General features: G+C 51.4%; 1 protein-coding gene across 1 annotated transcript in view; it reads right to left on the bottom strand.

Annotated features, from left to right (window-relative positions):
• TLE6 (TLE family member 6, subcortical maternal complex member) overlaps positions 1 to 26,136 on the bottom strand; it is a 102,913-nt gene that overhangs the window by 34,806 nt on the left and 41,971 nt on the right. The gene's annotated exons all lie outside the window — the stretch shown is intronic.

Below are 26,136 nucleotides of genomic sequence, written 5' to 3'. Positions count from 1 at the left end.
CAATCGGGCGTCCACGGAGACTTGTCTAGTACACATTACGCTTTTGGACCTACGGGTGCTACCGTGTACAATTTGATGTGATTTCACATTAGCAGTTTTCTCTGTATATGACTTGATGAAAACTTATTTATTTATTCGGATGCAGTGCTGAGACTTGAACCCCGTGCCTCACAGCCCTACACGAGAAGCTTTTGATTCCTACTTTTGTTTCCAGCTGGAGGTCAGAATGTGACTGTTGTTGTTGAACTTGCTTTTCTAGTCCACAGGTGCAGGTACTGGACACACACACACTGTCCACCTTTCTCTTCATTCTTCATTATTGAAAGAGGCGTCTTCCTTTGCTGCTAGTGGACTCATGTAATGCACAGGAATTAGCAATTCTGGAAGGTTCTTCAAAGAGTCTCTTCTCAACTGATTTGTGATCCTATTTTGATCTTGACCGGATATTGGACACACTGCATTGTGTTGAGAAGAGAGACCCTCTGGCATAAAGGTGAAGTTCGTGTATCAGTGGTCCCACTGAATTGTCATCAGCATGAATAAGGCTGGAAAGTGAATGTCCTGAGTTCACGGGGGGACAGCGTGTGAGTTTTGGGATGTGGAAGTGGATAACCAGGATTCTCAGTAGCTTTTTTTTTTTTTTTTTAATATTTAGTTTTAGGTGGGCACAATATTTTACCTTTACGTGGTGCCGAGGATCGATCCCAGTGCCTCACGTATGTAGGTGAGCGCTCCTCCGCTGAGCCCCAGCCCCAGCCCTTTCAGTCGTTTTATTGGGAGACAGGGTCTATAAATTGCCACCCATTTACCACGGTGACCTGTGGTCCTAGGTCAAGCACATTGTTCTGGTTATCTCTGCCAATCTAGAATGGCCCCACAGCAAGCCTGGCACCCCTCTTGGCACGCGCTGCAGACTGTGCACACACCTCCCGTCATGGGCCCTCCCGGGCTCCGCGCTCCCGGGTTCCTGCTTGGGCTGCAGCTCTGTGGTTCCCTGACCCCTCCCTGAGAGCCCGTGTCCCTATAGGGCTGCTGAGGCAGCTGGTCTAGCGGATCTGTCACTTCATTCCTGTTGAGAGCCACAGCCAGTCGGAATGGCCCCTGGCATTTTGCCAGAAGTAATGGTTGAGAGGGGGCCATTAAGATGATGCTGGATGGATTCAACTGTATATAGGCCCCTGCTGTCCACCTCGGGCGCCCACTACTTTGGAGTTCTCGTGGGATCTGCTGGGGAGTTAGCGTTGGTTGGTGAAGTTCCGGTGGAGGGAGTCCGGGTTGGTGTGGTGTGCCCCAGAGGAGCCGCGTGGGTGGCGTTCGGGAGAGTCCCCGGGGAGTGTGCGTGGAGTGCTGGTGGAGTTCAGCAATAAAGTTTCCTGTTTGAACATACAAGTGTGTTGTGGCGGTTCCGTGATCTGTGCCCAGCCAGACTGCAGTACATTCCCGGCAGGTACTGGTTGTCATTAGTGCCTGTGGCTTCAGAGCCCGTCACAGCTCTCTGTGACCTGCAAAGTCAGAGCCCAGGCGGAAGACTTGATGGCCTTTCTCTGGGGTCACAGTGGTTCACACTGGTTTCCTTGGGAAGGTGCCTTAGAACTCGAGGTGCTGCAGATTCTGCGTGTGTGCAGAGGCCCTTGGCAGGCTGTAGTGCAGCAGTCGGCACCCGCTCCCCCGCCTGCACCCACCATGTCCCATGAGTGTGCGAAGAACCTCGTTGCATCATCTGGGAGACACTGCATACCATGCCCATGGCCCGATCATCTACCGCCTGGCCACGGCGTAAACTGGAGGGAAAGCCCAAGCTCCACTGACCGCTGACCGTGGCCATGGCAGCCTGGATTCCCACCTGGTCCCCTTTCCTGTGTGGCAGTACCGGGGCTGGGTGCAGACGTCACGCACGCTGGGCAAGCGCTCGGTGCTTTTTATCTCTTCTGGGACGGTCTCAGAAGTTGCAGGCTGGGCTCCATTTGCAGTCCTCCCGCTCATCTCCCAGGAGCTGGGACCGAAGCCTGTGCCACTGGGCCCGTCCCCTCTCTGACACGTTGACTCCAGATGATGACAGAAACAAGACAACACCAGTCACTACTGAAAAGCAAGAGAGAAGTGTCGTGGAGTTAAACAGGCACCTGAGAAAGACTCCGGAAGGTGCCACTTCCTGATAGGACTTTCAGAGCAGCCCGGGGGGAGAGGCGGGGGTCGTGACCAGGCAGAGGGTGGAGGACACAGCTTGTCAGTGACCAACGCACGTCCTGCCAGTGGGAGCTCCAGGGGTGAGGAGGAGCTGGGGTGCTTCTAGGTCTTGGGTCTGGAGGCAGAGAACCCCTGGGGCCCTCAGCCCCGGCACTCACAGCCCTGGCACAGCCGGGCATGTCCCCCTAGAGCTTCACCCCAGGCTCTGGGCATTTTTCTGAGCAGCCTCTTTCTTTTTCTTCTTTTTTAACATTTTAGAATTTGTTCTGGTTAGTCTCACTTGACAGCAGGATGCACTTCAGCTCACGGGACACAAACGGAGGCAGCTTTTCGTTCCTCACTGCCCGGCTGTGGTCCCCCGGGAGCCTCTGTGGTGGTGTGTCAGTCACCGTCTTCCCTGCCCCCGTGCCCCCTCACCGCTCCTCGCTCCCTCCCCTTTGCCAAAGGAGGCCCCAGGCTCTGCCCTGGCACCAACAGCCACAGTGCAGCCCAGGCCCTGCCGGGGCTGCCTGAGAGCAGGACTGCACCTACCAGGGCCAGGGCATAGACCGCACCCGTCACAGAGGCTGCCCAGCTGTGTGGACAGTGCCGCACACCCTCCCACACAGCGCCAGCTCTTCCGTGCACCTTCCAGTGTTCCTTTGTCAGAGTCCAGCAGAGGCATTGCTCTTCAAGTGCCCCCCGAGCTGAGCGAGGGGCACCAGCAGAAGTGGCGGAAGTGACCAGATCCAAGGCATCCCAAGCTTTTCTGCTGAACTGTCACGGACTACCCAGAGCCCAGCATGGAGCCCACCGGCCAGTCCTGAGGAGCTCGCCTCCAAGGCAAGTGGTTGGGTCCAACACCCATGCAACACCCTGACAGTGGCCATCTGTCTTCATGGGACTGCTTAACTGTCACCTGGCTTCCTGAATTTGCTGTGTCCTAAAGGTCTGCAGCCTTCTGGGCAGCGTTGGTGAAAGTTCTGTGCGTGACTCACTGTGGCTACCCGCCACCTCTGTTGTGACCTTGGCACAATAGAAAGGCCCTGGAGTCCTGGGCGTCTGGAACTCTTGCAGGGCTAAGAGCAAGAAGAGTCCATTACTCTCCTACAGAAAACCTAGGGGGCTGGGGGTGTGGCTCAGGCGGTAGCGCGCTCGCCTGGCATGCGTGCGGCCCGGGTTCGATCCTCAGCACCACATACCAACAAAGATGTTGTGTCCGCCGAGAACTAAAAAATAAATATTAAAAAAAACTCTCGAAAGAAAGAAAGAAAGAAAGAAAGAAAGAAAGAAAGAAAGAAAGAAAGAAAGAAAGAAAGAAAGAAAACCTAGGAAGGGTCGCACTCGCCTAGCACATGTGAGACCCTGGGTTCAATCCTTAGCTGCACAAAAAAAATAAAATACAGGAACTGTGTCCACCTGCCACTAAAAAAAAAAAAAAAAAGGATTAAAAAAGTTGACACGTTACTTCCCGAGATATTTTTTAATTCTTTTAAAAAGAAGAAGGAATACGATGCCGCCACATCAATGTCCCTAGCAGCTCAGTTCCCAACAGGTAGCTGTGGGGCCATCCCAGACGCCCCTCAATGGACGAGTGGACAGGGAACCGTGGCACACACGGAACATGACTCAGCCTTTAGAGGACAGAATCGTGGGTGTGCAGGTAAGTGGATGGAGCCAGAGGGTACCAAGTCAGTGAAGTTAGCCAGTCCCCAAACCAAAGGCCCAGTCCTCCCTGGTAAGTGGGTGTGCTCCACGTGGGGGGTGATGGAAGAACAGTGCAGCCCTTTGTTTTGGGGCTGCGCCGCACCCAGCCCTGGGCCAGGTGATCTGAAGTTGTACTTCACACACAGAATGTACTTGGTCCGAGCACAGCTGGACCTGAGGAGTGGCTTCTATAGTCTCCAGCAGAGTAGGGACGATTTTGAATGTTCCTAACACAAAGAAATATGCCAGTCACCCCAACCTGACCATCACATACTCTACATGTGTACTGAAATCTCCCACCGCACTTTACACATCGTCCAATTACTAGGTGTTAATGCAAAATAAATAAATATGCAAAGCCTCAGAGTGTCACGTGTTAGGTAACATCCCTTTGCATGTATTAATATGTGATAGCTTACCGTGAATATTTGTCATCTGTTTTGATCTTCAAAAATGGACACTGGGTGTTCTGGGCCTCTTCTGTACTCGAGAGGCTGGGAGTGGCCATCCAGGCTGGGAACCAGGGGAGACGTCTTAAAGGTGCCCTGGTCTGCAGGATCGCCATCATAAGGATGCATTCATTTCAGCTCCACTCTTTCTGGAACATCTGCTTTGATAACTGGTGAGTTGGTGTCTGCTAGCTTCTCATTGCTGTGACAAACTGACTGAGGAAAACCAAGTTGAGGAGTAAAGATTCACTGGGGCTCATTTTCAGAGGTTGCAGTCTGTGGTCGGCCAGCTCCACTGTTTTGGGCCTGCAGTGATGCACATCATGGCGGGAGGCTTTGGTGAAGCAGAGCCGCTCACCTTATGTGGGGAAGCAGAGAAGGGGCCAGGCACAAGATATGTCCTTCTAGGGCATGTCCCAGTGACCTCCCTCCTCCAACTAGTCTCCGACTGTCTCCCACAGTCTCCACCGTCTCCCAACAGGGTCAACCCACTGGTGAGGCTGGTGTCCTGGTCATCCAGCGCTCCCCACAGCCCGACCTCGGAACCTGACTGAACGCGGACCTCACCTCCCACATGACACTTTGGGGACCTTCCAGGCCCAACCGTAGGGTTTCCTTGGAGAGGGGACATTGTGACTTGGTATCACACCGTCCACTGTGGAAACACTCCTTCTGGTGGGGCTCTGTTGGAAGGGGGACACAGTGCCCTAGCCACCCCACGGGGTCTTCCTGTCAAGGAAGGAGAGTCAGGAGGATGGCAAGTCACTGTGAGACCCTCTCTCAAAATGAACCAGAAAAAGGCCTGGAGCGTGTGACTCAGTGCACCTGCCCTCAGCTCCATCCCCGTCACTGTAAAAACGACGCTGAGGCTGATGGGAGTGTGGTGTAAGTTGATTCACGCGGCCACTGGGGCCCAGTTCTGCACCCTCCTCGCCCTTCCCCGTTCCGTGACTGCGAGTGTGCGCACGCGTGTGCGTGTGTAGACGTGATCCTAAGCACAGGGCTGGTATATATTTTGTACAGGGATCCAACTCGGGGCCTCGACCCCTGAGCCACACCCCAGCCCTGTCTTGTATCTTATTTAGAGACAGGGCCTCACTGAGGTGCTGGGCCTCTTGCTGAGGCTGGCTCTGAACTGCCATCCTCCTGCCTGAGCCTCCGAGCTCCTGGATTATAGGGCTGCGCTGCGCCAAGCTGGATCCATACACCTCTAATCACTCTGTAAGAGGTCACCGGAAATGCCACTTGCCAGATGTCCGAAGTCTGTACTTGCCTGGGGTCATGGGTACCCCTGCCACTCCGCCCTCCTGAAGCCTTCCCTTGGGGCCAACTCCGTCCATTCCCAGAAAGGGGAGGGGCATGGAGATGTCCAATCCTCACTGGGAGGGGGACGGGGACGCTCTCGCCCTGGTCTCACCGGGACAGGGCCACTTATGGGGCACGCTGGCTCCCTGTCCTCGCCTGAGAAGACACAGGGACGCCCGTTCCCCGACCCCTCTGGGAGGGGACAACTGCCCGTCTCTGCCCCCGAGAAAGGACCGTCCTGTGGAAGCCAGGAGCCAGCTGCCTAGGACAGGGCCCTCACGGGCGTCACTGCTGCGTCCCCAGGCACGGGCAGTCCCCGCTCCTCGCAGGACGCTTTCATTCGGGGCCAGGAGAAGGTCATCTCTGGTGACAGCTGGCCGGATCTGAAACGTGACTGTCTTCATCTTCTGCCGTCGCTGTTTGTCCCTCCGTCAGGGACTTCAGACCACAGGCTGAGGCCTGCGTAGCACTGCGGCCGGAGGTCCTCGGGCCACGCGCCCTGTCACCAAGTCACGCGGGCCACCGCGTCCTCCCCCTGGCCCCGCGAGGCCCCGCAGGTCCGGCCACCGTGGGCGGCGCATGCCGTAGGCCGAGGGTGCTGCTGGGTCTGCGGCCACTGAGGTGGTGCCAGGGCAGGGGCCAGCTGCTGCTCGATGGCACCAAGCGAGGACGCGGACGGCTACAGCCAGCCACGGCTGCCCTAACTCTGCTTCCACCTGTCAGAGTGACAAAGGGACAAAGTACTGATGGCTGGGCTTCTGGAAGGGTCCCTGCCACATAAGGTCCCAGACCCTTGGTCCTCTGGCTCCTTCCTCAGTGGCTTGGGCCAGTGGGAGTTGGGCACCTATGGCAGGAGAAAGGCCCGAGGACCCGTCCAGCTGGCCCCCCAGACTCCTGGGGGACGCCCAGGGAGCCGGCCTCGAGGCGGCAGCAGAGCCAGAGGCCCCAGCGGCCGAGGCCCCACACTAGCCAAGCCGACAGCCAGGGGCCAGGAGCCGAGGACCAGGCAGCCGTGGCCAGCAGCAGCCACCACGAGACACCGCGAGAGCTGGGGAAGGAGGAAGGCCCAGCCCAGGGGGACGGACGGTCCCCGAGGGGGCTCCCTGCTCTTTCCCTTTCACTGGGGACTGAGCACGGCCACCTCACCATGAGCCGCAGCCCAGCCACTGCTCCTTGTTTCGGGACAGGGACTGGCTGAGGTGCTGGGATCGTAGGCATGTGCCCCTGTTCCTGCCCACATTTGTTTATTCAAGTAAAATGATATAAAATTGGAACATCTGAGAACAATACTGTTGAGAGCCACAGCTGAAGGGGCCCCAGCAAACTTCCAGCTGCCAGCAAACTTCCAGCTGCCGGCTGATGATTGGCTCACAGCGGCCCCAGCAACATCTAGCTGATTGGCTCCTCTGCGGTGATGCTCATTGGGCTGTATCTCCGCCCTTTCAGACTGCCAGCTGATGATTGGCTCACAGCGGCCCCAGCAACATCTAGCTGATTGGCTCCTCTGCGGTGATGCTCATTGGGCTGTTTCCCTGCCCTTTCAGACTGCCAGCTGATGATCGGCTCACAGCGGCCCCAGCAACATCTGGATGATTGGCTCCTCTGCGGTGATGCTCATTGGAGATGCTCATTGGGCTGTATCCCCGCCCTTTCAGACTGCCAGCTGATGATTGGCTCACAGTGGCCCCAGCAACATCTAGCTGATTGGCTCCTCTGCGGTGATGCTCATTGGGCTGTTTCCCTGCCCTTTCAGACCACGGAGCTGCTCATTGGGGGACTTCTTTGGCTCCGCCCACACGACCCAGCCAATCGGCCTAAAGAGCAGGAGGATTGGGGGAGTGAGAGAGGCTTGTGGGAAGCCGGTGGTGTCAGTTGGGCTATGAGGGTTTTTCCTGAGGAGCTGTTTTGTTTGGCGTGTGTGGTTCTAAAAATAAAGTTAGTTTCTTTTGACAAGTGGCTCCTGAATTGTGCCCAGCCAGACTGCGGCATTTGGTGGCCCGTACGGGGCGCGACTGAGGGTAAGTAAACTGCTCGCCCCTGAGGGCAGGGCGAGAGGATGGGTAGCCATTCTAAGTTTCCTCTTTTGTTTTAAGTTGCCTGTCCCTGGAGATGAGTGAGACGGAAGAAAAACCGCTCACATCTGAGGAAAAACTATTTGCGTCTGAGGAACAGATAGGGAGAAAGGACGGATGCACATTTCAGGAGGATAGAAAGGCTGATATAATGATTTATTGTGGTTCCATTTTTATTTCATTCTGTCTCGGTTTTGTTTGGCGTCATCTTGTTGGGTTGTATTATAGTAGAAATACGGGATCAGAAATTAGTAAAAAACAAACCGAAAGAGTGTTAAGTAAATTGTTAGAGGAAGGAGGCATCCCAGTAAAATCAAGAGCAGTCAGGGCATACGTTGATACAATACAAAAATGTAGCCCATGGCTTTTTAAGGAGGAGTTGTTAGATATATCACAGTGGGACCATCATGGTGAAGATTTAAAAAGAATAGAAAAGAAAAGCCCAGGGACTCTGCCAGTTGGCACATTGCCATTGTGGGCGTTGGTATCTGGTTTGCTTAGTCCAAAGCCTTCAGTTCAGACAATGGTAGAGGAAGGAGAAGACATATTGATTCAAGTAAAAGAGAAGGTCTCTCGAGCTAGTCAGACAGAGGAAAAGATTCAAGTGAAAGAGAAGGTCTCTCGAGTTAGTCAGACAGAGGAAAAGATTCAAGTGAAAGAGAAGGTCTCTCAAGCTAGTCAGACAGAGGAAGGTCTCTCGAGCTAGTCAGACAGAGGAAAAGATTCAAGTGAAAGAGAAGGTCTCTCAAGCTAGTCAGACAGAGGAAGGTCTCTCGAGCTAGTCAGACAGAGGAAAAAATTCAAGTAAAAGAGAAGGTCTCTCGAGTTAGTCAGACAGAGGAAAAGATTCAAGTGAAAGAGAAGGCCTCTCGAGTTAGTCAGACAGAGGAAAAGATTCAAGTGAAAGAGAAGGTCTCTCGAGCTAGTCAGACAGAGGAAAAGATTCAAGTAAAAGAGAAGGTCTCTCGAGCTAGTCAGACAGAGGAAAAGATTCAAGTGAAAGAGAAGGCCTCTCGAGTTAGTCAGACAGAGGAAAAGATTCAAGTGAAAGAGAAGGTCTCTCGAGTTAGTCAGACAGAGGAAAAGATTCAAGTGAAAGAGAAGGCCTCTCGAGTTAGTCAGACAGAGGAAAAGATTCAAGTGAAAGAGAAGGTCTCTCGAGCTAGTCAGACAGAGGAAAAGATTCAAGTAAAAGAGAACGTCTCTCGAGCTAGTCAGACAGAGGAAAAGATTCAAGTAAAAGAGAAGGTCTCTCGAGTTAGTCAGACAGAGGAAAAGATTCAAGTGAAAGAGAAGGCCTCTCGAGTTAGTCAGACAGAGGAAAAGATTCAAGTGAAAGAGAAGGTCTCTCGAGCTAGTCAGACAGAGGAAAAGATTCAAGTAAAAGAGAAGGTCTCTCGAGCTAGTCAGACAGAGGAAAAGATTCAAGTAAAAGAGAAGGTCTCTCGAGCTAGTCAGACAGAGGAAAAGATTCAAGTAAAAGAGAAGGTCTCTCGAGCTAGTCAGACAGAGGAAAAGATTCAAGTAAAAGAGAACGTCTCTCGAGTTAGTCAGACAGAGGAAAAGATTCAAGTGAAAGAGAAGGTCTCTCGAGCTAGTCAGATAGAGGAAAAGATTCAAGTGAAAGAGAAGGTGTCTCGAGTTAGTCAGACAGAGGAAAAGATTCAAGTGAAAGAGAAGGTCTCTCAAGCTAGTCAGATAGAGGAAAAGATTCAAGTAAAAGAGAAGGTCTCTCGAGTTAGTCAGACAGAGGAAAAGATTCAAGTGAAAGAGAAGGTCTCTCGAGCTAGTCAGACAGAGGAAAAGATTCAAGTAAAAGAGAAGGTCTCTCGAGTTAGTCAGAGGAAAAGATTCAAGTGAAAGAGAAGGTCTCTCGAGTTAGTCAGACAGAGGAAAAGATTCAAGTAAAAGAGAAGGTCTCTCGAGCTAGTCAGAGGAAAAGATTCAAGTGAAAGAGAAGGTCTCTCGAGCTAGTCAGACAGAGGGAAAGATTCAAGTGAAAGAGAAGGTCTCTCGAGCTAGTCAGACAGAGGAAAAGATTCAAGTAAAAGAGAAGGTCTCTCGAGTTAGTCAGAGGAAAAGATTCAAGTGAAAGAGAAGGTCTCTCGAGTTAGTCAGACAGAGGAAAAGATTCAAGTAAAAGAGAAGGTCTCTCGAGCTAGTCAGACAGAGGAAAAGATTCAAGTAAAAGAGAAGGTCTCTCGAGCTAGTCAGACAGAGGAAAAGATTCAAGTGAAAGAGAAGGTCTCTCGAACTAGTCAGACAGAGGAAAAGATTCAAGTAAAAGAGAAGGTCTCTCGAGTTAGTCAGACAGAGGAAAAGATTCAAGTAAAAGAGAAGGTCTCTCGAGCTAGTTAGACAGAGGAAAAGATTCAAGTAAAAGAGAAGGTCTCTCGAGCTAGTCAGACAGAGGAAAAGATTCAAGTGAAAGAGAAGGTCTCTCGAACTAGTCAGACAGAGGAAAAGATTCAAGTGAAAGAGAAGGTCTCTCGAACTAGTCAGACAGAGGAAAAGATTCAAGTAAAAGAGAAGGTCTCTCGAGTTAGTCAGACAGAGGAAAAGATTCAAGTAAAAGAGAAGGTCTCTCGAGCTAGTTAGACAGAGGAAAAGATTCAAGTAAAAGAGAAGGTCTCTCGAGCTAGTCAGACAGAGGAAAAGATTCAAGTAAAAGAGAAGGTCTCTCGAGTTAGTCAGACAGAGGAAAAGATTCAAGTGAAAGAGAAGGTCTCTCGAGTTAGTCAGACAGAGGAAAAGATTCAAGTAAAAGAGAAGGTCTCTCGAGTTAGTCAGAGGAAAAGATTCAAGTGAAAGAGAAGGTCTCTCGAGTTAGTCAGACAGAGGAAAAGATTCAAGTAAAAGAGAAGGTCTCTCGAGTTAGTCAGAGGAAAAGATTCAAGTGAAAGAGAAGGTCTCTCGAGTTAGTCAGACAGAGGAAAAGATTCAAGTAAAAGAGAAGGTCTCTCGAGCTAGTCAGACAGAGGAAAAGATTCAAGTAAAAGAGAAGGTCTCTCGAGCTAGTCAGACAGAGGAAAAGATTCAAGTGAAAGAGAAGGTCTCTCGAGTTAGTCAGACAGAGGAAAAGATTCAAGTGAAAGAGAAGGTCTCTCGTGCTAGTCAGACAGAGAAAGAAAGTTTAGAGGAGAAAAAGCCATCAGGGGGAAAGTTACAACAGGAGACTGCTACTAACGCCTTTCTATCACTAGAGGGTGTAAGGGTCCAACCAACAGCTCCACCTCTACAGGAGACTGCTACTAACACCTTTCTATCACCAGAGGATTTAAATGTCCAACTAACAAGGCCACCTCCATATGCTGGGAGGCCCCCAACCCCCGCAGTTGATAGTTGGGATCCTGAGACAGGATCTCAAGTATGCCCTGTATTTGAGGAAGGAGGGCAGCGAATTCACCAGGGTTTAAATTTCGAAACAGTGAAGCAGCTAAAAGAGGCTGTAACAACCTATGGTCCTCAAGCACCCTTCACTGTAAGCTTGGTCGAATCCATTAACAACTTGAACATGACGCCAGCAGATTGGGCTAATATGTGTAAAGCTGTGCTAAATGGAGGACAATACCTGTTATGGAAGGTTGCCAATGAGGAATTTTGCAAGGAGACGGCTAGGCGAAATGCAGCAGCTGGTCATCCTCAGAGAAATCTAGATATGTTGTTAGGAAAGGGACCTTATGAGGATCAGCAGCAACAAATTGCATATGATCCTGGCGTATATGCACAAATTGCTGTAGAGGCGATTAGGGCATGGAAGACTTTACAAGGACATGGAGGTTTACAAGGTCAATTATCTAAGATAATACAAGGAGCTAATGAACCTTACGCTGAATTTGTAGATAGGCTTATTCAAACAGCTACCAGAGTTTTTGGGAATACAGAACAAGCAATGCCATTAATAAAACAACTGGCTTATGACCAAGCGAATCGTTGGTGCAGAGAAATCATTAGACCATGGAAACATGAAGATTTAAACACATATATTAAATTATGTAGAGACATTAATGACCAAGAGCAAGTCATGGCAGCTGCAGTAAAACAGGCTGTAGGTGCCAGAGACATTAATAAACAAGGGCAAATCATGGCAGCTACAGTAAAACAGGCTTTAGATGCCAGGCCAAGAACATGCTACAATTGTCAACAATCAGGACATTTTTAAAGGAATTGCCCCATAGGAGGAGGGTTTAACAAAACTAGGTATCAAAGGAGTAGAATACCGGGTATTTGCCCACGATGCCGTAGAGGGAGACATTGGGCTAATGAATGCCGTTCTCAAACCACCATAGAGGGTACTCCATTACATTGGGCTAATGAATGCCATTCTCAAACCACCATAGAGGGTACTCCATTATCAAAAAATGAACAAGGACCAGGTGTTTATCCATGATATCGTGGAGAAAGGCATCGGGCTCCATTGCCAAAATATGGACACGGGGGCCCAATGCTCCGGGGCCCAAAACCACAAATATACGGAGCACTGGAGGAACCCAGCAACACCATCAGGGTAGTGACCAGGACACATTGTCCATCAGATCCCTCATCAGACAAACCAGAGGGAGCGCAGGGTTGGACATCTGCACCTCCGCCAGATCAGTACTAACTCCAGAGATGGGAGTTCAAATCATTCCCACAGGAGTAAAAGGACCTCTTCCCAAAGGAACAGTAGGCTTATTATTGGGACGCAGTTCTTCTACTCTAAAAGGACTTATGATAAGTCCTGGGGTAATTGATCCCGATTATGAAGGTGAAATAAAAATTGTAGCCAGTTCTCCAAAGGGTATATCAGTAATTTCACCAGGAGATAGAATAGTACAATTATTAATAATACCCAGCCTACAGTACTATAGAAAGAGGTTCCAGGGGATTAGGCTCCACAGGTGTAGATTGGGCTATGCTTTCTTTAAATTTAGATTCTCACCCCATGCTAAAACTAAATATTCAAGGACATGAATTTAATGGGCTACTGGATACAGGTGCAGACCTTAGCATTATCTCTCCTCAAGAATGGCCAAAACATTGGCCGTTACAACAAGCCACTCAAACGCTTCGAGGCCTAGGAGTGGCAACTAATCCCCATAGAAGTTCTATGGTATTAGATTGGAAGGATCCTGAAGGATGTGAAGGAACTATACAGCCATATGTTTTGGATCACCTTCCTATTAATCTATGGGGACGAGATGTCCTGGATCAACTAGGTTTGATGTTAACAAATAACATCAATTCTAATGTGCCCACTACTAGGGCTAGACAAGGTGTTAAGAAAGAAAAAAGATTAAGAGAACAAGAACAAGGTATAGCAGCACCAATACAAATAGATCAAGGAACAGACAGACATGGGTTGGATTTTCAGAAAGGGCCACTGAGACAATAAAAATTACTTGGAAATCAGAAAGACCAGTATGGGTTCCTCAGTGGCCCCTAACTAAAGAAAAGATACAAGCAGCCCATGATCTGGTCAAACAACAATTAGCGGAAGGACATATACAACCTTCTGTATCTCCCCATAATACTCCCATTTTTGTCATCAAAAAGAAATCTGGTAAATGGAGATTATTGCAAGATTTAAGAGCCATTAATAATGAGATGGTTATTATGGGACCTGCTCAATTGGGGATTCCACAATTGTCTGCTTTGCCAAAAACCTGGTATGTTTTAGTCATAGATATTAAGATTCTTTTTTTCAATTCCAATTCATCCCGAGGATAGTCCACGTTTTGCATTTACTATCCCTGCACTAAATCATGAAGGTCCTGATCAGAGATATGAGTGGAAAGTACTCCCTCAAGGGATGGCTAACAGCCCAACTATGTGTCAAATTTATGTTAACAAAGTAATCCAGCCACTTAGAAATCAAAATCCTGAACTACAAATATTTCACTATATGGATGATGTATTATTAGCACACAAAGATAAAAACACATTGCTAGAATGTTATGCCACACTTACAAACTTATTAAAAAATTATAATCTAGAGATAGCAATAGATAAAGTACAATTAAATTTTCCAATTAATTATTTAGGAGTTCTATTATCCTCAACCATGGTCCATCCACCAAAAATTCAAATACGAGTAGATCAACTTAAATCACTTAATGACTTTCAAAAGTTATTGGGAGACATAAATTGGATAAGGCCTTATCTAGGCATACCAACAGGAGAGTTGGGACCTTTATTTGATATCCTAAAAGGTCCATCAGATCCAAATTCACCCCAAATGTTAACGCCTGAAGCAAGAAAGGCATTAAAAATCATTGAAACATATATAGAAAATATGCATTTGGATAGAATTGATATAAGTTTGCCTTTATTATTTATTGTACTACCAACAAAAAATATTCCTACAGGAGTATTTTGGCAAGAAGGTCCATTATTATGGATACATTTATCTTATTCTCCTAACACTATTCTTACTAGGTATCCTGAAGCTGTAGGACAATTAATACTCAAAGGAATAAAGGCAACAAAGGGAGTGTTTGGGATTTCTCCCAATAAAATTATTACTCCATATACTATGGATCAAATCGATGAGTTAGCTAATGAGTTAAATACTTGGGCAATAATCATGTGCAAATCTAATGTTTCATTTGATAACCACTGTGGTGAGCCGTTTCTGCGGACTGTGGTCGCCATTACAAGATGGCGCTGGCTCCGCTGTGGTCTGTAACAAACAACTCCTTATTTGGGAGAGTTGGCGCATGGTTTTTTAACACCCTATGAGAAAGCTCCACGTGGCAGCTTCGCATTGGGGCTTGAGATGCTTTATTAAGGCTGGGAGAGGCATCCGAGAAGGAGAAGAAGAAATATCAAGGACCTGAATAAACGGCTGAAAGAAGATTCCTGTTGTTGCGTCTTCCTTGCGGGCAAGGGGGTCGCGACAAACCACTTACCATCTAATCCTTTATTGTCTTTTATTATCGCATCCTGTAATTTTTCCAAAAATGACAAGAAAAACCCCTATCATGAATGCTCCAAATATATTCACTGATGGGTCAAATGATGGTACAGCAGCAATAGTTACACCTGATCAAACTTTTACATTTTTAGTACCCAAACAATTAGCTCAATTGTATTACTAGGTATAATGGAGAAAAAGGAGTGCTGATACTTCATCAGCCCTCTTTCGTTTTATTACCTGCTAATATTTCAGAGCCATGGTATGCTGATGCTGGTTTACAAGTCTTGCAGCAAATTCATGCCCAGCTAACAAGACCTAAGCGTGCTATTGGAGTCATAACTGTTGGTGTGTTAGCGCTGGTCTCTTTTATTGCCTCAAGTGTCTCTGCGTCTCTGACATTGTCTCAGAATATTCAGCATGCAAAATTTCTTAATAATTTAGCTCAAAATACTTCAAAGGCTCTGCGTAATCAAGTAAATAGTGACGAAAGGTTCGAAACTAAATTAAACGCCTTAGAGGCGACTGTTATAGACATAGGTAATGAACTTTCAGCCTTAAAATTTAAAGAAAGGCTTAAATGCCATGCTAATTGTAAGTATGTATGTGTTACAGCTGCCAAGTACAATGCTTCTCTCTGGGATTGGGAGAAGGTTAAAAACCATTTATTAGGTATTTGGCAAAATAGTAATAAGAGCTTGGATATTCTGGAACTTCGTCACCATATCCAAGACATTCAAAATAATAGAGCTGATTTTTCAGATCCTTCTTCTTTGGCTAACCAAATATTAAAGGAGTTAAATGGATTCAACCCTGGAAATATTCTTAAACACTCCGCTTGGTACATTATTGGATTATTCTCTTTGCTGTTAATTCTCTTTTGTGTTGTAACTATAGGATGGCGAGTCTTCCAATCAAGAATCCAGAAACTCCAGAGAGTGAACCGCCGCCTCACTGTTAGGAAAAGAAAGGGGGGATATGTGGGAAGCCATTTCTGACAAGTGATTGGGTGACTCCTGTTAAGGGCCTGAGGCGTTTTGGCTGTGTTGAAGCTTTCCCTTTCCTGATGAGAGAGCCCATCCGTGTGGGGGTGTGCCTGACCACTGACCCCGGGGACCCAATCACTGACCCTGACCTTGGAGTGCGGTCCCTCCTCAACCTTCATTGGATGGAATTCTCCCCTGAATCTCTTGTTCCCCAATAAAAGGCTACTCCCCGGCGTGTTCACTCTCTCTGTCCTGCTAGCCCTGACTAATCCTTGCTGCCCTGCTGGGCGGTTAGAGGAGGGAACCAGAGAGGGGAGCCGTCTCGGACCTAGCAATAGAAATAAGGTAACTGAGTCTGTGTGTTCTATTTTGATCTCATCTAGCTAACTTTATGCCTAGAACCTCATTAATGAAACCACTGCGCAGGCCGCGTGGTGGAGATGACGGGTAAGGACCATATGTAGTATTCAACAACCTAAGACAGGCACGGTCCCTAAGCCACATGCTTGTTGTTTAAACAGAGAGGGGGAGATGTTGAGAGCCACAGCCGAAGGGGCCCCAGCAAACTTCCAGCTGATGACTGGCTCACAGCAGCCCCAGCAAACTTCTAGCTGCCAACTGATTGGCTCCTTGTGGTGATGCTCATTGGGCTGTTTCCCCGCCCTTTCAGACCATGGAGCTGCTCACTGGGGGACTTTTTTGGCGCTGCCCACGCGACCCAGCGAATTGGACTCAAGAGCCGGAGGAGTGGGGGAGGTGGAGAGGCTGGTGGGAAGCCGTGGTGGCAGTTGGGCTCTGAGGGTTTTCCTGAGGAGCTGTGTGGTGTGGTGTGTGTGTGTTCTAAAACTAAAGTTCCTTTCTTTTGACAAGTGGCTCCTGAATTGTGCCCAGCCAACTGTGGCACATTCCCAGGCGTCTGCCCAGGGCGCCTTCTTGGCAGGGTTTCCAAGGAGCCACCTGAAGCGTCCTTCCCACGCTCTGCCCTCCTGGGTGGGCTCCCCTGTGAAGATCAGGGATGGGCCCCCCCAGGCTGCCACGTTGCTCACGGTCATGGGGCTTCTCTGCAGCGTGAGGTCCCGGTGACCTTGTCACGACCTGGGATTGGGGGCACCTTCACTCGTCTCCCACATTGGTCCGTCGCTCTTCGGCGGAGTCCTCCGTGTCCTGGAAGGGGAGGCCACCGGAGGCTTTTCCACACGGACCCTGGGAAGGGCCCCGCAATGTGGGCCCTCGGGTCCCCTCATGGGCCTGGGGGGTCCGAGGGCTGGCCCTCGGCGTCGTGCATGGCCCCGTGCGCGCGCAGGGTCTCGGGCAGGCTGAAGGTCTTCCCGCAGCGCGCGCACTCGTAGGGCTCCTTGCGGGCGTGGGTCATCTGGTGGCGCTGCAGAGACTGCGGGTACTTGAAGGGCCTCCGGCACTGCCCGCAGGCGTAGGGCTTGGCCCCGGAGTGCGTCCGCAGGTGGTTCTGGAAGGCCGACGGGTAGGCCAGGACCTTCCCGCACTCGCTGCACTCAAACTCCCTCCGAGCCCCGGCCGCGCCCTCGGTGCGCTGGCCCTCGGTGCGCTGGCCCTCGGTGCGCTGGCCCTCGGTGCGCTGGCCCTCGCGGGTGTCCTGGGCTGCATGGTGTGTCTTCCTGTGTCGCGTGAGGGACCGGGAGTGCTGAAAGCGCCTGCCGCACTGCTCGCACGCGTAGGGCTTCCCCCCAGGGACGGTCCCCGTGGGTCTCTGGGAGGCGCCGACAGAGTCCTTCCCACGGTCCTCACTCCTGCCTGGCCCCTGGGCCGCGTGGTCCCCCCTCGCGAGGCCCGAGGGACTGCACACCCCGGGGGGCGCTGTCGCCCACGCCTGGCCCGCGTCGCTTCCGCCTTCAGTGCGCGTCCTGAGCTGTCCCGTGAGGGAGGACAGAGGAAAGGTCCCCCTGCCCGGTTCCTCGCCACTGGCTTTCTCTCCGTGGCTGCCCAGCAGCCAGGGGCAGGTGCAGGCCGGTCCGCACCCCCGACGCCCACAGGGCCACTGTTCACAGGGCGACCCGGCGGGCCTCCCGGGACAGGAGAGACGCACGAAGGCTGCGGCACACCCGGGGCGCCCGCACGGCCTCGGGTCAGGAGCGCCTCGCACACAGTGGCCGGGACGTGGGCCGGGGCTGAGGGGAGCCTCGCCGCCTCCACAGAGGCTGTCCTCCACACGACCTCTGCCAAAAAAACGGAGAGTCTTATAGCGCGATGACAATGACGTTAACAGGGAAGTAGAAGTCTGCCTTTGCATTCAGCACCGTCAAGTTTCTACTCTGAACTGTCTAAACCGGGGAGAGACAGGCTCTGGAAGAGGCCCACGGATGTCATCACTAAACAGCTCTGACACCGTCTGTAGAGTAGCGCCACCCTCACATGGCACCAGTGTGCAGTGTGTGACAGTGATCATTCAGGAGGGGCACTGAGGGGTGTATGGTACTGGTATCTGCACGGGGCTGGGCTCTAGGTCCTCCAGGGCTGGCCTAGTACAGGGGGACACTGGGTTGGACCCTCAGGACCACAGAAAAATGGATAAATAAACAAAACGAAGGCACTGTGTCCATTTACAACTAAAAAGATCTTTTAAATATATATGCAATATCCATACGTACAAAATAGGCTTCCCTCTAATAGTTTATGAATTGTTTCATTTAGTATTTAAATAAAATTCAAAAAATTTCTCATTAAAATTCCTACAAATCAACAATTTAGAACCGTTAGGTCCCCAAACATGATTAACTCTGTTTTAATGCTGGGACTCCATCTTAACCCAAACTGAAACTTAAACTGCCAAGAAAAGGAGGATCACAATACCCGTCCACACCCGCCCCAGGCCCCTAGACACAGAGCTCTGCTGTTCCCCAGCCACCTGCCCCTAGGTCCACCTAGCCCGCTGCCCCCTGCAGAAGGCCCGCTGCCGCCATTCTGTCAGTACCCTTCCCAGGACACACTGTCCGTGTGGAAGCTGTGTGTCCACTTCCCTGGCAGGACTGCACAGGTCTACGAGCTCCACCTTAATAATGGTTTTCCTTAAAAAAAAGTCATGACCTACTGGTCCCCAGGGACACCCTTTCTCTTACCAGTGCGACTCACCTCAGGTGTGCCCCTTGGGTCTCAGGCTCATCTTCCATGGGATGGTCTCCAGAGTTTTCTAAAATGTGGGCATAGGAATTAATTCTTGTGAACCTTGCCATTTTATGTTCCTCAGATATTTCCCTACACATAATCTGCTGAGAAACTGATGTCCTGGCTTTAAATGGAGCCTCATAACTGAAACAGAAAAAAGCAGACACACTGGTGTGTGTTTGTGTGCATGTGTGTGTATGTGTACATGTGTGTGCATGTATGTTATGTGTTTGTGTTATGTGCGTATGTCTATGTGTGTGTATGTGCATGTCTATGTGTGTATGCATGTGTGTATGTGTGTGTATGTGTATGTATGAGTATGTGTATGCGTGTGTGTGTGTGTGTGTGTGAGAGAGAGAGAGAGAGAGAGAGAGAGAGAGAGAGGGAGAGAGAGAGGGAGAGGGGGAGAGACTCAGAATTTAACCCAGGCCCTCTACCACCGAGCTACACTCCAGCTGCCTTCCCCACTTTTAAACTTCTGAGGTGGGCTGGGCAGTGGCTCAGGGGCAGAGCGCTCGCCTGGCACGCGTGAGGCGCTGGGTTCGATTCTCAGCACCACATACAAATAAATACAATAAACGTCCATCAACAACTAAAAAATACATTGAACAATTTTGAGGTAGCGCTCCACTAAGTTGCCAGGGCTGGCCTTGAATTTGTGCTCCTCTTCTCAGCCGCCTGAGTGCCACCGTGCCCAGCTAAAACGGGAGAAAGTCCCTCTGGGCAAAGGAAGAGGCCAAGGCAGCCGCAGTCTCAGGAGGGTCAGTGCAGCCAAGAGGCCAAATGGCATCTAGTCCACTCAACAGTGAAGTCATCACAAGATTTCAAACAAGAGGCCCGAAGCCACCTGCGAAACTACACTCCCTCCAATGACACCGAAGAAGCTTCATCTTTAATCAAGGCAAAAGTAAAATCTGTTTAATTTGAGGCTCCTCACCTACTGAGGCCAGGTTCTGCCAGGTCTCCAGCATCACCTCTCTGTGCAGGTCCCTCTGAGCCGAACTCAGCAATGCCCACTCCTCCAGGGTGAAGTTCACAGCCAAGTCCTCAAAGGTCACAGAGCCCTGAAAGAGCCAACGTGTGGTCAGGAGGCTGTGAGTCCGAAAGCACTGCCCAGCAGGACCCGGCATCCAGGAGGTGGGAACAGATTCTCTGGTTTCCAGCGTCCACCCTGTGGTGCTGTAAAAGGCCAGGTCCCCGAGTGCCTCTTTCTCTCCCCCAGATCTAGCCAAGGGAAGGAGTGACGAGAGCTGGCTGGAATGTCTCCCGTCACCTGGAGAGCCCTGCCTTCTCCCGGTGCTGGGAACACAGGCTGCCTGCCACCCAGCGGTCCCGGGCGAGCAAGCCCAGCTCCCGGGCCTCCTGACCTGACCCGCCCAGCCCTCCCCACAGCCCCGGGCAGAGGAGCGTCCACCCAGGCCGCTGCCTTGGCAAAGCAGCAGGAAGGACAAGGAAGCTCCTCCAGCAGAAGCCGGGGGGACTGTGTGGAGACCTCCTGACTGCTCTGCTGCCACAGGGCTTCCTGTGAGCGCCCGTCCACCCTCAGCACCGGACCCGGGAGAAGCCCCTACGTAGCCCGCACCACTGGACCCCGGGAGCGTTTCTCAGCAGGCCTCATGTTTCACACCCCTCTCTGCCGTCTCCTCTGGCTCTTGGCACAGGGGGCTGCGGGCAAATAAAATAAAGGCGGATGGACCTTTATTTTATTTGCTTTCTTATATTTATTTTATATTTCTCTGCACTGCTGGGAATCCCACCCAGTGCCTCACAGGTAGGAGGCAAGCGCTCTGCCTCTGAGCTATGACTCTGCCCCAAGAGAACAAGAATCTTTGTCAACATGATTAAGTGTGCAGCACTCTGAGTTACTGCCCACACGCTGCTGACCGTTTTTAGAGTAGCTGGGAAAGTAGCTCAGCGGTAGAGGCTTGCAGACCACACTCAAGGCGTCAGGTTCAAACCCTAGTACTGCAAAAAATAATTTTTTTGAGAAGATAACAGACTATAAAAACTAATTTTAATTTCAATTTTAAAATAATAATTTGAAATAATTTCAAGTTCCAAAGTATATCTAGTAAATGACATGAAATAACAACCAAATGGGAAGAGCATGAAACATTAAGATCATTAAATGTTGCTGAATGCCACCGAAGCAGACCCAGGAGAGAGCCCTCGTTCCGAGAGCAGCCCTGGGTGGCCATACTGAGCACCTCCAGCACACAGAGGGCCTGAATGGACGTCACAGTCGGCCCAGGCGTGTTTTTGATTCTATGGAAAACTCCTGAGTGTTGGGGTGAAGGACACATGCCAAGGACAACCACATTTTCTACAGGACTGAGGAGGGAGGGTCCCTGAAACTCAGCGAGGCCTCCGCTCACGATGGTGGCCAGGAGGGGGTGACGACACAGAAGGACACATGAAGACCACAGAGAGGAATGGAAGGTTCTGAGTCAGCACCAGCTGACAGTGGACATGGTGGACACACATGGCTGTGACACACAGGGCCAGGGCCGTGGTCATCTGGGATCAGCAATGTCTTCACCATCTCCTTGAATGACAAACAAGGCCCTGGGACCTTGCAGCCCCGTGTCCTCATGGCCTCTGAGCACAGGGTGTTAGGCACATGGGTACACCCAGAGTGCAAGCCGCAGAGAGGAGACCACCCAGCTTCGCCCCCATGAAGAGCCCCGCCATCGGCGTGGAGTCGAGGGACAGAAGGAAAACCTCCAACTGAAGAAGATCCTCACTGCACCCGCCAACCCATAGGAAGCCAGGAGACACCAGGCGAGCAGAGGCCCTGGGAGTGAGCACACCCGGGCCGGTCACCCGACACACTGAGGACTGCTGCCGTGGATGGAAGTGCCCAGACTCAAGGGCAACCCGAAACACCCCTCAGCAGGCACAGGAGACCTGCTGCACCCGCCAGTGACCACCAGGAGATCCTGCTTTATTCACTACATGGACAAAAATGAGTGCGAATCCCAAGTGTTGGTGATCAAATGGAAGAAATAAAAACGTGATGGTGGGGGTCACCTCCTACACTGTTAGCAAATTTCTAGGATATTAAACTTATCCAATTTACAACCCCATATTTTTTCCTCCAAAATTTAGAAACTGAAGATGCATTTTGCACATGGAGACCAAAACAAAGATTGATGTAGGAAAGATGAAGCCAGACACCCAGAGAATTTGCAGGAAGCAGGTTTACTGAAGCTCTAGTGGTACAGAGAGGAAAACTGCAAAATTCTTTTGACATTTATACTCAGTGAGTGGTTACACAAGTTATTTTGTTTTTTAAAGAGAGAAAGAATCTTTCTTTTTTTTTTTTGTAGATGGACACATCACAATGCCTTTTTTTTTTTTTAATGTAGTGCTGAGAATCGAACCCGGGTCTCGCGTGCCAGGTGAGCGCTCTACCGCTGAGCCACAATCCCAGCCCTACATAAATCATTATTTTGGGACTGGGGATTGAACTCAGGGGTACTCCACCACTGAGCCACATCCCCAGCCCTATTTTTTTTTTTTTTAATTTAGACACAGGGTCTCACTGAGTTGCTTAGCACCTGGCTTTTGCTGAGGCTGGCTTTAAACTTGTGATTCTCCTGCCTCAGCCTCCTTCTTGCTCCATATTCTTAGGAGGGACACAAGGGAGTTTTTACCAAGAAAAACAGAAATAGTAAATTTTGCTCAGCAACCAGCCTGACTGCAAAGGTAGCTGTTAAAAGAGGAACCTGGGGCTGGGGATGTGGCTCAAGCGGTAGCGCGCTCGCCTGGTATGCGTGCGGCCCGGGTTCGATCCTCAGCACCACATACCAACAAAGATGTTGTGTCTGCCGAAAACTAAAAAATAAATATTAAAAAATTCTCTAAAAAAAAAAAAAAGAGGAACCTTGCAAGAAAGGGACGCTTCAAACCACAATGAGACATTCTCTAACAATCCTGCTGGCAGGGAGAACTGTTATGATTATGGTTGGGGCCTCTCTGGGGTCTTACCTCAGAATGACTACAGTAGTACTGTCTACGACATCATCGAGAAATAAACGTGAACCCACAAGCCCATAAGCTCTAGAATCAGAGAGTTAACAGGATGACCCAGAGCCTCCGCAAATCTGTGAAAGAGGCCAGTGTGTCTGCGTGGTGAGGGCAGGGTTAGTTTTTTGAACTTAACGTTCAAACCCAGTGTTTAGGAACAACCTCGAAACAAACCACTTGCAAACTTACATGCCCCAGGAGCCTCCTCCAAAGCTCGGTGGCTCCTGTGAGGAGAAACTGCTCCTGCTGCGGCTGCCCCAGGCTGGAGGCCATCCCAACTCACCTCATGCACCGGGGGCTCAGCTGGACGCAGCCTCACCCCGCTGCCCCACACCCTACTCCTGTTTCACATCACCACGGACAACCTGGGTGACAAGAGGCCCCGCCCCAGGGTCCGAACAGGACAGCAGCACTACCATTTCCCAGGTTCAGGTCGCGAAGGAAATGCTAAGGCACTTTCTGTGTCGTTCAGTAACTGGAAACTGCCCGGCTCACTGCTCTTCTGTTTGTAAATGCGCCGGCACTGAGGTCGCATTTCACAGGACACAGCCACCGGAGGAAATGCCACAGGGACAGCTGTGAACGCTGCACCTCGAGGGAAGAGTACTGTGTGGTTGTTTTTTGTTTTTTCAGCAGTTTTTTAGCTGTAGGTGGACACGGGACCTTTACTTCTCCCACGTGCGAGGCCAGCGCTCGGCCACTGAGCCCCGCCCCGCCCCGCCCCCGAGTACTGTTTTGGGGACCACAACCTCTCCACCTGCTTCACCGTGGGGGGGCCTCCGCCGCCACCGCGGTGGGGGCCCTGGGAGGCCTTTCCGCGGCTGCGGTCTCGGACCGCCCAGCATCACCCGGCGGCGCCAGGGGCAGCCGGACCGAGGCTCCGCGTCCTCGGCAACTGCGAGACCCCGGAGACGCGGGTCCACGCCGGCTGAGATCTGAGGCCCCAGACCCAGCCCAGGGCACGGTGTCCAGGGCATCCCAGCCCGCCGGAGGCCCCGCGCCGACCAGCCCCAACGTCCCCCGCCCCCGCGGGCCGCGAGGCGGGCGCCGGTCCTCCGGCTCCGCCCTCCCGGTGTCGCCGGCCCAGGCTCCGGCCGCCGGCACTCACCATCCTGAGCTCCTCCGCAGCCACGCGACGCTGCCGCGCAGCGGGGAACCCTCCCGGGGACGCCGGGTCCGCGCTCTCCGTCCCCTGACTCTGATTGGACCGCGGGCCTCAGGCCGGGCTCTAGGATTGGCGGACCCCCAGTTCTGATTGGACCATATCGCCGGGCTCCCGCCTCCCGGGAGGCTTTCGGTGTGGTCGGACCCCGTCGCGCTGAGTAAACAGTTCCGGGTCTCGGCCCTGGCTCCCTAGGTCGGACCTGGGCCCCCCTCCAAAAAGGAGCACGCTGAGCGGACGCCGCGCTGCGGGCCGAGGCCGTGCCCTCCTGGGGCCGGCGAAGAAGCTCGCAGGAGGACCTCGCGGGCGGGCCCCGCCTCCAGTCGCTCAGAAGGCTGAGGAACTGTCCAATCCGGAACGAGAGGGGCGTGCCCAGAGAACCAGCCGGAGTGCTGAGGGGAATTCTGACCAATCCAGGGCGCCCGAGGCGGGGTCCTGGGGAATCTGTCCAATCGGAGGTGAGACGTCGGCAGCGCGGCCCAATTAGGGGCGGGGGCGCGGCTGAGCGGCCCTGAGGCCGCAGGTGCGGGTCCGCGGTGACCTGCGGTGACCGGCACTGGCTGCGGGGCCCAGGACGCGGGGGACGGTGAGTGGCGGCGGCGCCCGAGCTGGGGCAGGGACCCGGGGCGGCTCGGTCCCCGGAGCAGCTCCTCCTGCGCCGGGCGCGGACGCAGGTGTTCAGGGCCCCTGCCAGCGCGGCCGAACGGGTCCCTCGACTCCCGCCGCACCGTCGGCCGTTCCCGCCGCCTCGCTGCCCGTAGAGCCGCGGTAGTGCCCACCTGGACACGGAGCGGCGGGGTAGACGCTGAGACCCAGGCCTCCATCCGCTGCTGCCCCGCACGGTCCTCGGTCCAGCCCGACCTCCCGGCTGCCCAGGTGGCCGGCCCCACTCCACCGCTCCGGGCGACCCGCCTGCTGAGCACCCCAGACTGCGCGGCGGGGTGACCCGGGCGCCCTGCTGGGGGAATGCCCGTGGACACGGGATGTCGACCCCCATTCCCCCGCCCAGAGACTTGGAGGTCAGCTCCCTGCGACCTACAGGTGCAGAGGGAGTGGGCAGTAGTGCGTGTCCGTGGGGGGCGTGGCCGGCCTCGACCTCCGTCAGTTCAGCCTGTTCCCTGGGTTTGGGTCTGAAAAGATTTGTTCCCTTATTGGACCCTCAGTTTTTCAGTAAATAGAAAAAACTATAGAGTTTGAAGATAAAAATATGTCCAAAGGGGTGAATTTCAGGTTTAAAAAAAAATTGAATGTTTCAGCCCTCCCTTGGTTAAGTGTTCTCCCCCTTCTTCCCCATTACCACCTGTCCCTCGTGCTGAGTGGGATGTTTGTAAAATGTATTTTTGTTGAATATTATAAAATAGTGTTCAACAACCCTGAAGATTACAGGCAAGTCATATGAAAATATTTTAGACTTTTCTATGTGAAACAACATCTGTGCAAGAATACGTGATATACGTACAGTTCATAGAAATATTAAAAGTCCATCATGAAGGAAAGGCCAGCCTTGATGCAGAACAGGCTTTCACCCTGGCACCCCCCCTTGAAATGAACCGGGTGTGGGGTTCCTGCACTCTGCAGATAATATTTTAAACTATGTGATATATATGTATACACACACAGAGCATATGATTCATGTTACACATAGTCATATATAGAATTCATATATCCGGGCTGGGATTGTGGCTCAGTGGTGGAGCGCTCACCTCGCACAGGGCGGGGACCCGGGTTTGGTCCTCAGCACCACATAAAAATAAAGGCATTGTGTGTGTCCATCTATACCTAAAAAATAAGTAAATAAATATTTTTTAAAATTAAAATCAAGAGCTGGGGATGTGGCATGCGTGCGGCCCGGGTTCGATCCTCAGCACCACATACCAACAAAGATGTTGTGTCCGCCGAGAACTAAAAAATAAATATTAAAAACTCACTCTCTCTCTCTCTCTCTCTCTCTCCTCTCTCACTCTCTCTTTAAAAAAATTAAAATCAAATTCATATATCAAAAATAATGCGTATTTAGTTATATAATTGTATGTGGTTTTGCACACTTGTGTGCATTGTTCTATGTCTCTACATGTTGTAAAAGCAAAGAACAATCCAGGTACCGATGTGGAGTATTTCCTCAAATGGTCATTTTAACATTCTCCTTCAGGTGGCCCCGCAACTGGGAATCGGCTTGCAGTCATGTACTACATAGGGGTATGTCCTCCTGTGTCCCCCCGCCTCTCAG

Source organism: Spermophilus citellus (genome assembly GCF_964194105.1).
Source record: "Spermophilus citellus genome assembly, chromosome: 3".
NCBI classification, from domain to species: domain Eukaryota; kingdom Metazoa; phylum Chordata; class Mammalia; order Rodentia; family Sciuridae; genus Spermophilus; species Spermophilus citellus.
Note: the sequence above shows the minus strand (reverse complement) of the source record. Positions and strands in the feature narration are given on the sequence as shown.